Source organism: Passer montanus, unplaced genomic scaffold (genome assembly GCF_014805655.1).
Source record: "Passer montanus isolate IOZ18808 unplaced genomic scaffold, ASM1480565v1 scaffold213, whole genome shotgun sequence".
Taxonomy (NCBI): domain Eukaryota; kingdom Metazoa; phylum Chordata; class Aves; order Passeriformes; family Passeridae; genus Passer; species Passer montanus.
In genome coordinates, this window is record NW_024366737.1 from 120,654 (window position 1) to 138,240 (window position 17,587).

Below are 17,587 nucleotides of genomic sequence, written 5' to 3' on the forward strand. Positions count from 1 at the left end.
AGGCCCTTCCAACCACAGCAATCTGGGATTCTGGGATTCTGTGAGCTCAACCCCTGGGGCACCAAAAAGGAGCTCCAAGGTTTAAGCTCCAGTGGTTGAAGCTGGCAGCCAAAGCCCAGCCAGGCACAGGGACACTCCCAGGGGATGGGGAGACAACTGGAAAAAAAAGGGAAAACATGTGGGCTGAGATAAAGACAGATGACAGGACACAAAAAGAAAGGAAAGTCATGGAATCATGGAATGGTTTGGTCAGGGAGGAGAAATGGGTTGGAGTTCCACCTCAACCTGAGGAGAGATGTTTTTCCATGGAGCCCTGGAAGAGCTGCCCAGGGAGGTGATGGATTCTCCCTCTCTGGAGCCATCCCAAGCCCACCTGGATGTGTCCCTGTGTCACCTGCTCAGGGTGACCCTGCCTGGGCAGGGGCTTGGACTGGGTGATCTCCAGAAGGCCCTTCCAACCACAGCAATCTGGGATTCTGGGATTCTGTGAGCTCAACCCCTGGGGCACCAAAAAGGAGCTCCAAGGTTTAAGCTCCAGTGGTTGAAGCTGGCAGCCAAAGCCCAGCCAGGCACAGGGACACTCCCAGGGGATGGGGAGACAACTGGAAAAAAAAGGGAAAACATGTGGGCTGAGATAAAGACAGATGACAGGACACAAAAAGAAAGGAAAGTCATGGAATCATGGAATGGTTTGGTCTGGAAGAAACCTCAAACTGATCTTGTTCCACCCCTGCCATGGCAGTGACACCTTCCCCTGTGCCAGGTGCTCCAGCCCCAGTGCCCAGCCTGGCCTTGGGCACTGCCAGGGATCCAGGGGCAGCCCCAGCTGCTCTGGGCACCCTGTGCCAGCCCTGCCCACCCTGCCAGGGAACAATTCCTCATTGCCAAGATCCCATCCATTGCTGCCCTCTGGCACTGGCAGCCATTCCCTGGGTGCTGTCCCTGCAGCCCTTGTCCCCAGTCCCTCTGCAGCTCTCCTGGATCCCTTCAGGTGCTGATTTCCCTGATCCCCCTATGCTGGGGGGTGAATCACTGCTGAGAATTCCAGCATTTCTCCCTGTGTAGGATTTTCTGCTCCTCAGCCTATGCTGACTCTGAGCAATCAGTGACTGGGAGAGGGCTGTAAACCCCAGCATCCCAATCCCTGCTGCCCAGGACATTCCTGCCAACCTCGGGGAGCTCTAAAAACAGCTGTGGGCTAAACCCCCTCCCTAATTGCACTGTGAGGAGCACGAGCCCCCTCCCAGAGTTATTCTGGGGGGAATTGCACAGTCCCTAAAGGCTGGCATTTAGGGAAGGACAATAGTGGTGTTCCTCATGTGAGAATCCACAGAAATGTGCTGGTTTCTTTCTGGGAGAGCTGTGGCCAAACCACAGGGCCCAGCCGGAGTCCCGTGGCAGGGGGGGTGACCAGAACTATTTGCTGAGGGATTTTTGGGAGGATGAAATCCAGTCCAGGGGTTTACCAAGGTGCCTCGCTCCTGCAGACACGTGCAAGGCTTTGTTTTCACAGAATCCCCAAATCCCCGGGGCTGGCACACCTGTGCTCACTTGGCTTTTCTATGATTTTCACTCCAACTCAACGCCTCACTTGATTCCAACCAGCTCCAACAATCAGAGCTTTTTGCAGAGTTCTCCTGAAAGATTCCAAACAAACATTCCTTAGAAAACAATAAAAAAGCAACCCTTGGCAGAGTGAAGACTTTCCAGGTGGCCAATTAACTTTAATGAGCTTTCTGCTCTTTTTGTGTCCCTTATTTGAAAATACCTCGTGGGGTTGTGTGGGAGCCTGCTGGAGATTTGGGAAGGCTTCTCCAGGCTGCCATGGATTAGGGAAGCTTAGGGGGAGATGAAGGCTTTCTCTGAGCTCAGACATACAGATTCCATTTGTTGGTGACATCTCCCAAAGTGCTGGCCCTGCCTGGGAGCTCAGGACTGAGAAAGAAATGCCTGGATCCTCTTTTGTCCTTTGGAAAAAAAAAATACAAAAAAAAACCAAAACCAAAAAACAAAAACCCAAAACTTCAGGTTTTTCTCTGGTGCTTTTTTCCCCCTTTTATTTATTTTTTAATTTTTATTTTTTTTAATTATTGGTACAAAGAAGTCCAATTTTAGTTCTTGAGCTTCATTGTCAGTAACCAAACGAATCCTCTTCCTCTGACAGGAAAAACTGCACTTTGTTTGCTTTCAAGCTGCATCAGGTGTCTCCTATCATTAAATTAATTTCCCTCTATTCTTCACTTCTCTCCTCTCTGCTTCAGTGCATTCCTGAGGCAATTGCAGCTCTTTGGAATTCTTCTCGTGGAAGGATCTGTAATTGTTTCTGTCATTGGCAATGGCTGGGGAGCTGCTTGAGGAATGTTCTGTCCCTGGATTTCAGGGATGAGCCCAGGGGTGCCCAGGTGGCCAAGAAGGCCAAGAACATCCTGGGCTGGATGAGGAATTGTGTGTGCAGCAGGAGCCGGGGAGGGATTGTCCCTCTGTGCTGAGGCCCCTCCAGGGCTGTGCCCAGTGCTGGTCCTGAAGGAGAGACCTGGAGGGGCTGGAGCGTGTCCAGGGCAGGGAACGGAGCTGGGAAGGGGCTGAGGCTGGAGCAAAGGAGGCTCAGGGGCCCTTGTGGCTCTGCACAAGTCCCTGGCAGGAGGGCACAGCCGGGGGGGTCGGGCTCTGCTGCCAGGGAACAGGGACAGGAGCAGAGGGAACGACCTCAAATTGCACCAAAAGAGGTTCAAATTAGAGTCTGGAATGTTTTTCTTTTCTCTGGAGGAGTGCTCAGGCCTTGGGCTGAGCTGCCCAGGGAGGTTTGGAGTCACTGTCTCTGGGAGTGTCCCAGAGGAGTCTGGATGTGGCCTTGGGGACAGGGTTTGAGGTGATGCTTGTGGTTTTTGGGTGATCCTCAAGGGCTCTTCCCACCTCAGTCTTTCTGGGATTCTGGGATATTCCCTGAAGAGATTATTGAGCAGATCAGGTGCCCCTCAGTTCCCAGTAACCACCATTTTTATTGGAATGTTTTCCTGTGAAATCAGCAATATTAAGATACAAATCAGGCATCCTGCAGCCTCCAACATTTGTTTCCCTCCTGAGACTTTGTGGGGTTCTGCTGTCCCTGATCCCATCCCACCCTGGAATCTGCCTGGAGCAGGTTCTCCAAATCGAGCTGCTCCTGGAGATTGGAGCTCTCTTCTCTTCTCTTCTCTTCTCTTCTCTTCTCTTCTCTTCTCTTCTCTTCTCTTCTCTTCTCTTCTCTTCTCTTCTCTTCTCTTCTCTTCTCTTCTCTTCTCTTCTCTTCTCTTCTCTTCTCTTCTCTTCTCTTCTCTTCTCTTCTCTTCTCTTCTCTCTTCTCTTCTCTTCAGGGTTTTAAGTTATTTCTCAAATTGTTGGGGAAATAACCTTATTTTATATAATTGTAATGGGGGGTTTTGATTTTAAAATATTTTTTATTGATTTTAAAATATGTTTTATTTTGTATTTTTCAGGGTTTTAAGTTATTTCTCAAATTGTTGGGGAAATAACCTTATTTTATATAATTGTAGTGAGGGGTATATAATTGTAGTGGGGGGGTTTGGTTTAAAAATATTTTTTATTGTGTTTTATTTTGTATTTTTCAGGGTTTTCAGCTATTTCTCAAATTGTTGGGGAAATAACCTTATTTTATATAATTGTAATGGGGGGGTTTTGATTTTAAAATATTTTTAACGTGTTTTATTTTGTATTTTTCAGGGTTTTCAGCTATTTCTCAAATTGTTGGGGAAATAACCTTATTTTATATAATTGTAGTGGGGGGTTTTGGTTTAAAAATATTTTTTATTGTGTTTTATTTTGTATTTTTCACAGTTTTCAGCTGTTTCTGGGTATTTTATGTGGTGTTGTACACACAGAGTGACACCCAGTTCAAACATCCCATCACTTCCATTTGATTTTTTTATTTGATTCTAAATAATTTGGAGTAATTCTGCTGAGAGCTGACTGAAGTATTTCATCTTCCTTTCTTTTCTGTGTCAAAGCACCAAACTACCCTATGAGGGGAAAAAAAGATGTTTTGATCAGTGCCAGGCAGCAACTGCCCTTAATGCTGTTAAAAATAGCATTTTTGGGTAAAAGAGCAGGAGATTTAAATGATGCTGTGTCATGTTATGACATGCTGGTATTAGTCAGTGCATAATTCCATTGATTAGTCATGAGATGACAGGAAAATAGGAAGTAAGAGAATTTCTATAAGATAGGATACAGTTTAAAATGAAGATTGAAAGGTTTATAATGGACTCTGGGAACAACTGAAGCAGTTAAAACCAGGTTTGATTCTTGTTTTCTTCCAGATTGGGCATTTCTGGGGAAATTGCTGAAAAACTTTGATGGAATTATGGAAAATCCTGAGCTGCAGGGACCCCCAGGGATCCCCCAGTGCCACCCTGCCCTGCCCAGACCCCCCAGCCCCAGCCTGGGCACCCCTGGCAGCGCTGGCCAAAGGCTCCTGGAGCTCTGGCAGCCTCGGGGCCGTGCCCATTCCCTGGGCAGTGCCAGCAGCCTCTGGGGAAAAACCTTTCCCTAAAATCCAACCTGAATCCCTCCTGGCACAGCTCCAGTTCCTTCTGCTTTAATACTTGGATTGATCCCAAAACTAAAAATGTCAGAACTTGGATGAGAAAAGAAGTTTGGAGTTTTGGTCGGCTCTGAAATGAAGGTTTGTGGTTGGAACTTCAGAGATCAAAAAATGATCTCAGGTAATTTTCTATTTCTTTTCCATATTTTATGATTTCAAAAAAAAGAAGTTTGGAGTTTTGGTCGGCCCTGAAATGAAGGTTCGTGGTTGGAACTTCAGAGATCAAAAAATGATCTCAGGTAATTTTCTATTTCTTTTCCATATTTTATGATTTCATCATGCCCCCCTCACAGGAAAGGATTTTTGCAGGACTCAAATCATTTGAGTGAAGTTCTGGGATGATCTTGTTCTCTTTTTCAAACTGGTTTAACTCCGAGCTCTGGTGGTGTTTGACTTGGTTCAGCTTACTGAAAAAGCTCCAGAACTCTGCAGCCTCCCAGGCATTGAAACAGGGCCTGGGTTTAATGGATTTATTTATTTCTGTAAGGACCTGATGTGATTTCACCCAGGCTCAGCAACGTAAACCTGAAAAGTGATTTAAACTCAGTGCTGGGCTGGAGCCTGACCACAGAATCCTGGGATGGGTGAGGCTGGAAGGGCCGGGATCATCTCAGAGCCCAGGGATTGTGGAATTATATCCTGGAATGTCCCAGGGAGGAGACTGCAGCCCCTGCCTGGGCTCTGCTCCAGCTCAGCCCCTGCCCAGGGCAGAAGTTGTGCCTCCTGGGAGGGGAATTGCTGGGCTCAGGCCCTGCCCGTGGCTCTGGGGCCATTGCTGGGCCTGGGGCAGAGCCTGGGCCTGCTCTGACCTCTGCACAGGGACAGACACAGGGACAGACACAGGGACACCAGGGACAGACACAGGGACAGACACAGGTACAGCCAGGGCTTGGAACTGGGCAGGATTTCCACCATTGCTCCAAGCCTGGAGCAGAGCACACCAAGTGAAGATGAAGAAGAAGTGAAGTTGCTCCAAACCCTTCTGCTGACCTGAGCAGGGCACAAATGGAGACAAACCCTGCCCAGACCTCGAGCTGATTTGTTTGAATACTTTGGGCTATTTAATTTTCAAGCTCCAGCTCGGCTCTTCTCTGATCTCCCTCCTCTCTCTTGCTCCCAGTCATTTATCATTCCCTTCATCAGGAGTGGTTTCCCAAACATGCCACTGCCTGCTAGGGCAGCCTGAATCCCCTCCTGGAGTTCCCCGTGGAGCCATCTGCTCTTTCCTCAGGCCTTTCCTTGATGAGCTCCCCTCGGTGATGATGGGGTGGCCCCAGGTGCTGTTTCTGCTCCCTAATTCCCCAGATTTGTCAGTCTGAACACAGAGTCCCTGTGCAGCTCCCCTCCCTCCCCCGGGGACAGTTGGACATTTCGGGCTGTCTTTGTCACAGTTGATTATTTAAGCCTTGTTCCACAAGTGTCATTTCTCCTCTATTGTTCCCTGCTCCTCGTTCTCCTTGGCTGGGAAGCAAAGCAGGACAAGGAATTACTGTCAGCTGCTTCCTGGCTGCAATGAGGGCATGGAAGGGGCTCCTGAAGTGTTCCAGGAGTGGAGCAGGGCTGGGACACTTCACCTGCAGGGAGAACCTTGCTCAGGTTCCTATCTACCTGCCCTCAGTGTAGGGAGGGCAGCTCAGCAGCCAGGAAAAGTCACCTCAGAGGGAATCCCAGAATGGTTTACAGCCAAGGGCACTCTCTCCCGCCCATGGGGCGGTTGTCTCTTTTATAGTGAAAACTACGTATAAGATATTTACCTTCTATTTCCAATACTTTTAATCCTTGTTAACAAGTGCACCTTCACCATGAACCAATCCACACGTGCCAACATCATCCTGAACATGGATGCCAAGGAGAAGAAAGAAGAAGGACAGGGCACGCCCAAATCCCTCCATCTTGGGACTCCTGACCCCCATGTACAGGATTCCAAACCCCCCTGTACAACATACAAAACCCCCCTGTACAGTGCATTAAAGTCTATGTTTCACCCTGTGAAGATCATCCCCTCACCATTCAAACTTGAAGATCTCTCATCTCCTCACACTCAGGTGTCATTTCTTTAGAAGGATCAAAGTCAAGCCACCAGACACTTTTGGCAACATTCCAGGGCTCCCGAGCCCCCCAAGGGTTGTCTTGGTAGCTCTGGACACCCGGAGTGATGTACTGAGGTCCCACACCAGGTGTCTCCAAGTCCCATCCAACCTGGCCTTGGAAATGAGACCTTATCCAAGTGCCTTTATTTTCAGTCTAAGGTTGTAGGAGACATTTGGGATTTGCCCTCCTTGGCCACCCCTCAGCTCAGATCTTGTCAAGTTCCCTTTGCAGAGGGCACAGATCCCTTTGGAGGTGGATTTGTATATCCCAGCCTGGCATTTGCGCTGCACAATCCCATGGATGCTTATCTGGGAGCAGTTCTGGTTGGTGCTCAGCAGCTGGGAGTCCTGGGAAGGGCTGGATTCCTTCTGGAAAATTCTGCTTGTTCTGGCATCTTCCTGATCAGCCTTTGCAGCCTCATATCCAGAATGTGGCAGGTGGATAAAGCTGGGATCTCAAATTCTAATATCAAATCAAAATTGCCTAATTTTCCCCACAGGAAAGATCTGGAGCTCTTGGAACAAATCCAGCGGAGCCACGGAGCTGCCCCAGGACTGGAGCCCCTCTGGAGCCAGGCTGGGAGAGCTGGGGGTGCTCACCTGGAGAGGAGAAGCTCCAGGCAGAGCTCAGAGCCCCTGGCAGGGCCTGAAGGGGCTCCAGGAGAGCTGCAGAGGGACTGGGGACAAGGCCTGCAGGGACAGCACCCAGGGAATGGCTTCAGAGTAGGATTTGATGGGATATTGGGAATGAATATCCATTGGGATGGAATTCCCAGAGCAGCTGGGGCTGCCCCTGGGTCCCTGACAGTGCCCAAGGCCAGGCTGGACACTGGAACGTGTCCCTGTCCATGGATCTGGATGAGCTTTGAGGTCCCTCCCAACCCAAACCATTCCATGATTCCGTAAGTTTAGGCCTGCCTAAACAGCAGCTTAACTAAAGCCCTGGTTGTGCTCATGGGCATGGCTGGGAGTTTATGGCTGGAAGGCAGCAAAAAGACATTCCATGGAATCCTGGGTTTTACCTGACTTTAATTCCATTTAAATAAAAACCCTGTGGCTGGGAACAAAAATGTCCTGGCAGCTCCTGGTCCTGGTGAGTGTGCCTGGGGTGGGACTTCAGAATGAGGTGATTCCTCAGGCGCTCTCCCACTTGTGCATGTTTGCCCTGGCTGCAGGGTGAAGGGGTTTGGGATTTTGGGAGCTCCAAGGCAGAGGGGAACTCTGCTCCTGGGGGATTCTTTGGGGCTCCCAGCAGGCCAAGGTGGGGATTTGGGCTCCTGCTCTTCCTGCTTGGCCCTCTGAAGGTGCCAGTGTGTGTTTGGTCCAATTCCTGGGAATGCTGAGACAATCCATCCTGATTTTCTCGAGCTGGGCTCTAATTAAGGCTGAGCAGACCAGATGTGATTGTTTGCTCCTTACCCAGCTGGGTGTTCTAAAGGAGCTGGGGGTGCTCACCTGGAGAGGAGAAGCTCCAGGCAGAGCTCAGAGCCCCTAGCAGGGCCTGAAGGGGCTCCAGGAGAGCTGCAGAGGGACTGGGGACAAGGCCTGCAGGGACAGCACCCAGGGAATGGCTTCAGAGTAGGATTTGATGGGATATTGGGAATGAATATCCATTGGGATGGAATTCCCAGAGCAGCTGGGGCTGCCCCTGGGTCCCTGACAGTGCCCAAGGCCAGGCTGGACACTGGAACGTGTCCCTGTCCATGGATCTGGATGAGCTTTGAGGTCCCTCCCAACCCAAACCATTCCATGATTCCGTAAGTTTAGGCCTGCCTAAACAGCAGCTTAACTAAAGCCCTGGTTGTGCTCATGGGCATGGCTGGGAGTTTATGGCTGGAAGGCAGCAAAAAGACATTCCATGGAATCCTGGGTTTTACCTGACTTTAATTCCATTTAAATAAAAACCCTGTGGCTGGGAACAAAAATGTCCTGGCAGCTCCTGGTCCTGGTGAGTGTGCCTGGGGTGGGACTTCAGAATGAGGTGATTCCTCAGGCGCTCTCCCACTTGTGCATGTTTGCCCTGGCTGCAGGGTGAAGGGGTTTGGGATTTTGGGAGCTCCAAGGCAGAGGGGAACTCTGCTCCTGGGGGATTCTTTGGGGCTCCCAGCAGGCCAAGGTGGGGATTTGGGCTCCTGCTCTTCCTGCTTGGCCCTCTGAAGGTGCCAGTGTGTGTTTGGTCCAATTCCTGGGAATGCTGAGACAATCCATCCTGATTTTCTCGAGCTGGGCTCTAATTAAGGCTGAGCAGACCAGATGTGATTGTTTGCTCCTTACCCAGCTGGGTGTTCTAAAGGGAATTGCTGCTGCTCCAGGTGCTGCCAGCTCCTCCTCTGATCCCAGGCATTCCACATCTTCCATCTTGGCTGGACTTTCCCTGTTGTTCATCTGGAAAACTGCAACAAGCTCAGGTTTCCCTTCCAGCTGAGCCTTTACTGAGGCAAAATTGAATTATTGTGTTCATTGCTCCTTTATGGGCTGATAAAGAGCTGTCACAGTGCTTGGATTACGCCTTGGACTGCTGGATTTTCCCCCTTTTTTATATTTCCTGAGGAATCTCAAGCTTCACATCCCCTCTTGGGTTTTTTTTCCCCCTAAATGAATGAGGTATCACTTGAGGTTGAAACCTAAACTGCTGCTCCCCTCCCTTGCCCCCGAGGAGAGGCTGGATTCAGCTCATCCTCTTGCCTCCAAACCTCAGTGCCTTGGATATTCAATGACATTCCAGCCTGGACCACACCAGGAGCTCTGTGCTGGGCATCTCCATTCCAGAGCTGGCCACTTCTCCCTCCAGTTCCTCCTGTCATGTGGGCTCTGCGGTGCTGGAGGGCAATGTTTGACCTAAAAAAATGAAGGAATTATTTTCAGATGTCCCCCAAGAGTGGCACTTCCAGCCCTGGAGAAGTGGTGGCATCTCAGAACAATTGATTGGAAGAAGTGGTGGCAGCTTTCCCAGAAACTGCACTCCCTGGCACAGAGCTGGGGGAGGTTTCCTTGCTGAGGAGGAGACTCCATGTGGGAACTGCCAGGGGACAGTGGGAAGTGGAGCTTGGATGGTTTTCAGCCCCTGATCCCAGGAAATGAGAATCCCAGGAACTTTCTGGCTCAGATAGGGAGGAGGAATCAATGGAGGAGGACTGGGAGCTTGCTGAGCTTCCATCATTTGCGGTTGAAGCCCTTTTCTGAGCTCTCCTCACCATGTGCTCCACCAGCCAGGGCTTCTCCTGACCCAAGTGCTTTTTATTTCCATTTTAAGGTGGTAGAAGATAGGTGGAACTTGCCCTCCTTGGCTGCCCAGCAGCTCAGGACTCTCCAAGTTCCCTTTCCAGAGTGATTTGGAGGTGGATTTGAAAATTCCAGCCTGCACAGTTTGACAACTGATTATCTGGGGACAAGAGTAGTTGTTGTTTTTGTTGTTGTTGTTGTTGTTGTTGTTGTTATTATTATTATTATTATTATTATTACCAGCAGCTCAGGACTCTCCAAGTTCCCTTTCCAGAGTGATTTGGAGGTGGATTTGAAAATTCCAGCCTGCACAGTTTGACAGCTGGTTATCTGGGGACAAGAGTAGTTGTTGCTTTTGTTGTTGTTGTTGTTATTATTATTATTATTATTACTACTACTACTACTACTCTCTTTATTGTCTTTATTTCTGTTATGATTATTGTTATTATGGTTATTTTATTATTGAGTTATTATTGAATTGTTAAGAAAGAGGAGAAAGAGAAGGAAGAAGAAGAAGAAGAAGAAGAAGAAGAAGAAGAAGAAGAAGAAGAAGAAGAAGAAGAAAGAAGAAGAAGAAGAAGAAGAAAGAAATTGTTATTACCTCACTGGTGCTCAACAACTGGGAGCCTGCAGGCGGTTCCTGACAAGAACTGGAAAGGACTGGGAGGGTTTCAGCTCAGGAGTTTGGGCTTTTCCCTGTGGCCTGGGCCAAACTCCACAGGAATATGAGGCAGGAAAAGTGCTCTGGGCATGAGGGATGGAGATCTGGAGCTCCTGGGGTTGAAATTGGGGTTGTGCTGCCTCATTATGGGAATTTGCTGAATCCCAAAGTTCTCTCTGGCTTCCTGGTGGCAGGGGAATGATGCAGGTGAGGCTGGGAATGGTGGAAAACTCTGCAGAGCCACAGGGGCCCCCTGAGCCTCCTTTGCTCCAGCCTCAGCCCCTTCCCAGCTCCTTCAGCAATTCTCCAGCCCCTTCCCAGCTCCTCAGCAATTCTCCAGCCCCTTCCCAGCTCCCTCAGGGATTCTCCAGCCCCTTCCCAGCTCCGTTGTCTGCCCTGGACACGCTCCAGCCCCTCCAGATCTCTCCTGCAGGAGCAGAACTGGACATGGCCACAGTGGGAATTGCTGCCAGTGGATCTCCTGGTCAGGAGGCTGTTCCTGGCTGGGACAATGCAGGTGTGGAATCTCACTTTAGGATTTGCTCTGCCAGACACTGAAATTCCCTCACTGGGACAATGAGGAAAACAGAAGCTCCATCTTCAGGGAAGTGCAGCATTCCTCACCTTTTCTGTGTTCTTGTTTCTGTACTGTCTCTTCCCTTGTCTGTCCCAAAATCCCACATTGGGAGGGGAAGTGGAGCTGTCAGTGCATGGAGCCAGGCTGGGAAAGGCTGGGAATGAGCCTGGTGCTGCTCAGGAAGGTGTGGAAATCTCCCTGTGATGGGACAGAAATCCTGCCTGAGGTGGCAATGGAGCCACCAGGGCTGTCCCTCCCTGGCTCTGGCTGCTGGATTGCAGCAGGTCAGGAAATCCAGGAATGGAGAGAGGATATCCAGGCTGGAAGAACAGGGACAGGAGCAGAGGGAACGGCCTCAGGCTGGGCCAGGGCAGGCTCAGCTGGGCCAGCAGCAGGAATTTGCCCATGGAAAGGGTGCTCAGGCCTTGGCAGGGGCTGCCCAGGGAGCTTGGCAGTGCCCATCCCTGCAGGTGTCCCCTGCAGGTGGCACTGAGTGCTCTGGGCTGGGGACAAGGTGCCCATGGGGCACAGCTGGCACTGCCTGGGCTGGCAGGGCTGTGCCAGCCCCGGGGATTTGGGGATTCACTGGAATTTCACATTTTTAACGTCTTTTCTCTGTGTGGGCAGAGAAGGGCCCTGGCCTTGCCTGGCAGCAGGGCTGGCTCAGCCTGGTCCTGCTGTCCCTGTTTGTTATTAGCTCATTATCAATTCTCTTGTTGATAACAGCTCCTACACCAGCCTTGGCTCTCTGGGCTTTGGGTTGCACCAGAAATCTTCTATTAAAGAGTTTTTCACACGCCATGAGAACCCCAGAGGGCACCAAGTTCCTAAGCCAGACTGTCCCTCAAGATTTAGCATTTCCATGAACCCTCCTCTGCTGCTTCTGGGATTTGCAGTGTTTGAACTCCATAAACATTTTACCTCCAGTTCATGCTTGACCTGGAACTTCTCCAGAGACTCAATCCTGCCCTGGGCTGACTCTGCCAGGCTCAGTGGAAATTTTAAAGTAGGTTGTTGCAGTTGTGCGTTTAAATTCACCAAGTGCTGGATTTCTGGAGCTGCCTCATTTCATGGAAGGCCCCAACAGGACAGGAAAAAATGTGTGTAATTCCCTCTTCCTTATCTCCAGGAATATCCAGAAAATTATCTTGGTTTTTGCAAAATATGGTCGTGCTCTTTGCCCTAATGAGTTTCTGTGGCAGAAAATTCCCTAGGCTGGTTCTGGACCTCTTTGGGAAGGATTTCCTTTCACTAGCTCCCAATGGATGGAGCTGGAATGTCCTAGAGGATGTGCCTGGGGCTCCTCAGGGGTCTAATATATGGGGTATTTTATATATATATAAAAAATATATTTCCTTTCACTAGCTCCCAATGGATGGAGCTGGAATGTCCTACAGGATGTGCCTGGGGCTCCTCAGGGGTCCAATATATGGGGTATTTTATATATATATATATAAAATATATATATATTAGGTATATAATACATAACATTATATATTCTATATGTATAACATTATATATATATAATATATAAGATATGCATTATGTATATGATACCTCAGGGGTGTGTGTTTATGGATATATACACACACATAAAATATGTACATATATAAAATATATAAAATATTTTATATAAAAATATAGACTATAAACATATCTATAATAAATATAAAATATAAACATATATAAAATATATAAATATATATATAAATATATGTATAAAATATATACATATATAAAAATATACAAAATATAAAAATAAATATTAAATATTTTGTCAATATATAAAAATACATATATTTTTATATATTTTAATATATATACATATTTGTTACATATAAAATATAAAATATAAAATATAAAATATAATATATAATATACATTATATATTATAATTTTATTATTTATTATTTTATATTTATTATTTTATACTTATTATTTATTATTTATGTGGGATTAATGTGGGTATTATCATCTGAGCAGCAAAGCACAAATCTGGAGAGGAGTGAGTGATTTTCTCCAACAGAATGGGGTTTTTCAATCTTGCTGTAATCCTGCTCTTAAATCTCATCAGCCAGGATAACTTTTTAATATCATTTGTGTCCAGAAAATTGAAATCCAGAAAATAGCAGGGTTTTTTTGGGTTGTTTTTTTTTTTCTTTTTTTTTTTTCTTTTTTTTTTCCCCGGGGGAGAGGAATGAGTTAGAGAAAAGCCATTAGTCTGCAACCTGAATTGTGGCTCTCATCCCACACACTTGTGCACAGTCATGCTGCAGCTGGAAACCCAAACATCAGGATGGGAGGCCCTTTACTGAGTCACTCATCAGGTTTAAACTTGGAATTAAATCCATTTCTGGCCAATCTGTGACAGTGTGACACCACGGGGACTTCATGGGCTGCACTTCAGGTGCAAATCCCAATTTGTGCTGCATTTGGCTACAAAGTTTGGTGCAATTCAGGTCTTGTTCCAGTGTCACTTGGATGTCACTTGCTCTTTTCCCTTTGTGCTTCAGAACTGTTGGCTCCGATGGGAAAGAGCTGTGGCATCCAGGTGAACTGTGCACAGATTCCCTGCTGGCCGTTAGCAAATCCCAGGGGAATTTCAGTGGTGGGGAAATGTCAGCTGGGGAGAATCCCAGAATGGAGTCCATGGAGAGTTTGGGATGGAAGGGTCTGGAAAGGGCATCCAATCCCATCTGCCACAAGTGGGGATGCCTCTCACTATGCCAGGTTGCCTTGGGCACTGCCAGGGATCCAGGGGCAGCCCCAGCTGCTCTGGCAATTCCATCCCAGCCCCTGCCCACCCTGCCAGGGAGGAAATTGTTCCATGCCAAGGCTGTCCCAATCCACGTTCAGCACCAGCACTTGGATTTTCCCAAAGGATTCACGGGCCAGGGGATCCTGTGGGAGCCAGGAGGAGCTGCTGCCAGTGCAGGGCCAAGGGAGCCATTCCTGCCCCTCTCCAGCTCTGCCCAGACACTTTCATCGCTCCAATTTCCTAACCAGGAAACGATATTGTCTGCCCTGCCCTGAGGGAAGTGTTGTGAAAATAAAGGGATGGGAATTGTGAAAATAAAGGAATTGGAGTTGTGCAAGGCCAGAGAAGCAGCTTTTCAAAGGTGTTTATTCAAATACAGACAAATATGTAGGGCAGTAGAAGCAAACACTCCCAGCGATGCTGGGCCTCGTTATTCCCAACTCCATTTAAAGCCCTGGCTGCATTTCTGGGCTCCTGAAGAAACTGAGGAGCCTTTAGGCCTTGGGAAAGCCTTGGAATGACACCCAAAGAGGAATCAGTAAGGAAGTGAACAAGTGTACATTTAAGGGTATAAGGAAGTTTAATGTGGGAGATAAGAACTTTGTTTGGAGGCAGTCAGAACTGTGTGCTGTAAATAATGTTTGCTAACACGGGATGGTTGTGGGAAAACAAACTGTGGAAAAGTTTTTGGGAGAGTCTGGCTGGTGCCACGTGTGGAGGGAGCATGGGCTGGAGGAAAAGCCTCCCAGGGCTGTGTCATTAAAAGCTCTTATCTGAGGGTGTTGATAGGAGAGAGGGAAATGAGGCTTCTGCAACCCCACTGGGGGTTTGGAGGGAGCCACTCCCTGTGCAGATTCCTGGGTTTTTTTGGGAAATAATAGGAAAGGGATTGTGTGGCAAGATGGAGCCAGGTGGGGTCGGGCTCTGCTCCAGGGAACAGGGACAGGAGCAGAGGGAACGGCCTCAGGCTGGGCCAGGGCAGGCTCAGCTGGGCCAGCAGCAGGAATTTGCCCATGGAAAGGGTGCTCAGGCCTTGGCAGGGGCTGCCCAGGGAGCTTGGCAGTGCCCATCCCTGCAGGTGTCCCCTGCAGGTGGCACTGAGTGCTCTGGGCTGGGGACAAGGTGCCCATGGGGCACAGCTGGCACTGCATGTCCTTAGAAATCTCTTCCACTCCCTGGGATTTTGGGATTCCATGAACATTTCACTGCTGAATTTGAGGAAGTCTCCTAAGGATGTGTGTTTTCCCTAAGATTTATAACAAAATTCACTTGGACTTTGATGGCAGAAGGTAAAACCATGACACAGATAAACCGAATTTCATGTTTCTGCTAGATTTTAGGATCCTGGGAATAGCAAAGCTCTCCAGAGGGAACCTTGGAAATCTTTTCCAACCCCAGGGATTTTGGGATTTCATGAACATTTCACTGCTGAATTTGAATGTTTTCCCTAAGATTTATAACAAAATGCACTTTGATGGCATAAGAAAAAACCATGGCACAGATAAACCGAATTTCAGGTTTCTGCTAGATTTTGGGATCCTGGGAATAGCAAAGCTCTCCAGAGGGAAATTCCTTCTAGTGATACAATAATTCACCAACTCCAACCCTCCTCCTGGGAAACAGCACAATGAAATCAGCTGAACCTTTCAGAACAAACAAGAAAGAGAATTTTACCTTTGCAAACAAGAAAGAGAATTTTACCTGAGTTCGGTGCCTGTCACGTCAAATTTCATCCCAAATTGTTGAAGTTTGCTGAGGTGACAGATCCAGAAAATCACGTTGTGCTGTTTCCCTCCTTGGCAGCTCCTCCTGGCAGTCCCAGTTGGACTTGGTGGATGTTGCTTTCTTTTCCAGCTTCCCCCTTTGCAGAACCCTTGGGATTTGAGATGCATTTCAGAATTTGGCCCTCCAAACTCAGGGCACCAAGTGGGCCTGGCTGCCTCCCAGGCCATGTCTGTGAGAATTGCTTTTTTATTCCTCTTTGGAATGTGGTCAATTTATAAGATGTCCCCACACCCTTTCTCTGCAGGAGTCACTTCATTTCTTTGTGAGCTTTGCTGTTAAACTGTGCATAATTTGGGGTTTTTACTGTTCTCCCCCTGCTTTTGGGGCCGCTTTGTGAGTTTTGAAAAGATGTTAATTTTCCTTTTGTTGTTTTCTGTTGACCACTTAATCCTTTCCCATTCCAATTGTTTTTCTTATTGCTCTCCTCCAACTTTTCAGTTGTTTGAAATGCCTGTCATCCCAAACTCGCCTTTGTTCTCCCAACAATGATTTTGGGAGCCTCCCTGCTGAGGAACATTCCAAATGTGTGTGTGGCTGTGGATGGGGGATTTTGGCCTCTTTGACGCCTCTCCTTCCTTCTTCTGGTCTATCAGCAGATCCCAGCAGCTCCAGTCCTTCCCTCGGAATCTCGCTGCCAGGTAGAGTCACCAGCAGCTGGATGTCCCTCAGACTCCACCAGGGTGGGTTTATTTTATCAGTTTTGGGCTGGCCACGACTCCACTTTAGCTCAGAAAATGAATTGAAGTCTCCCAGACCTGCCAGCAGCTCTGCACATTCAGGAGCTGTGTCCTTATCCTTCTTAGCAAGTGGAAGCAATCCAAAATCGTGACTCATTCCCTCAAAAAGAATGGAGAATGGGCTGAAATCCCTGGGGGTATTTTCTGATCAGAGGGGAAGTCCAGATATTTATCAGGTACTAAAATATTTTCGTTTCAGCGCAAAGAATTTCACCTCAAAAGACCTTGGTCCCTCATAACCATCTCCAAAGGTGTGGGAATCACAGCTGGGGGGAATTTTGAGAATTTTGAGGTGGCAAAAGGTGGATCTTAAAGATATTTGGGTGCCCAGGATTAGGTAACAGCAATATTATCTCCCTGAGCTTAGAGCGGAGATCCTTAACTCAATTCCAACCCAGGCCCTGCAGGAATTCAGTAACTAAAGAGCCACTGGATGGAAATGGGACAGGGCTGCTCCATTGTTGTCTCCAGTGGGATGAGTGGAAGTGCCAGACAGGAGGAGAAGACTTAGGACTGTGGCTTCTGCAGGCACAGAGAAGCCTCTGCAAAGAGATGGGGTTTTTTTGGGATGGGTGGAATTCAAGGAACCTGTTTGGAATTTCTTGGAATCTTCTGGGAAACTTCTTGATGTTGGTTTCCTTTCCATGGATATTGAAGCAGCAGGATTTGAAAGTCTTGGTAGCCACACCAAAATTACAGCTTCTGTTCACTGCTGTAACAGCTCAGCATTTCCAGGTGGATTTTATCCTGAGTGGATGTGGCTTAGGAATGGGAATCACTGAGCTGCTCCAAAAAATGGGCTCCTTTAGGAGAATTCATCACCCACATTTGCCATTCCCACCCAAAATGGTTTCATTCCTTTTAAAAACAAATTTGGGATTGGCCATGAGGCTTTTAAATGTGTGACCTTCCACCAAACCATCCTGGACAGGAATTCCTGAAGGAATGCTGCAGGACACCAACCATTCCATTCAGGATCTGGCTCTAGGGATTGGAACTGGATTACAGAGGGCAAATTCTCACTCTCACCATGGAAAACTGGAAATCCTGGGAGAAATCCAATTTTTCTGGGTCATTTAAGTCAACAGTTGGGCTGAAGTTGGGTGGTTGTAGTGACATCTCCTCGCTGGCCCAGTGCAAGGCTGCAGTGTCACAGA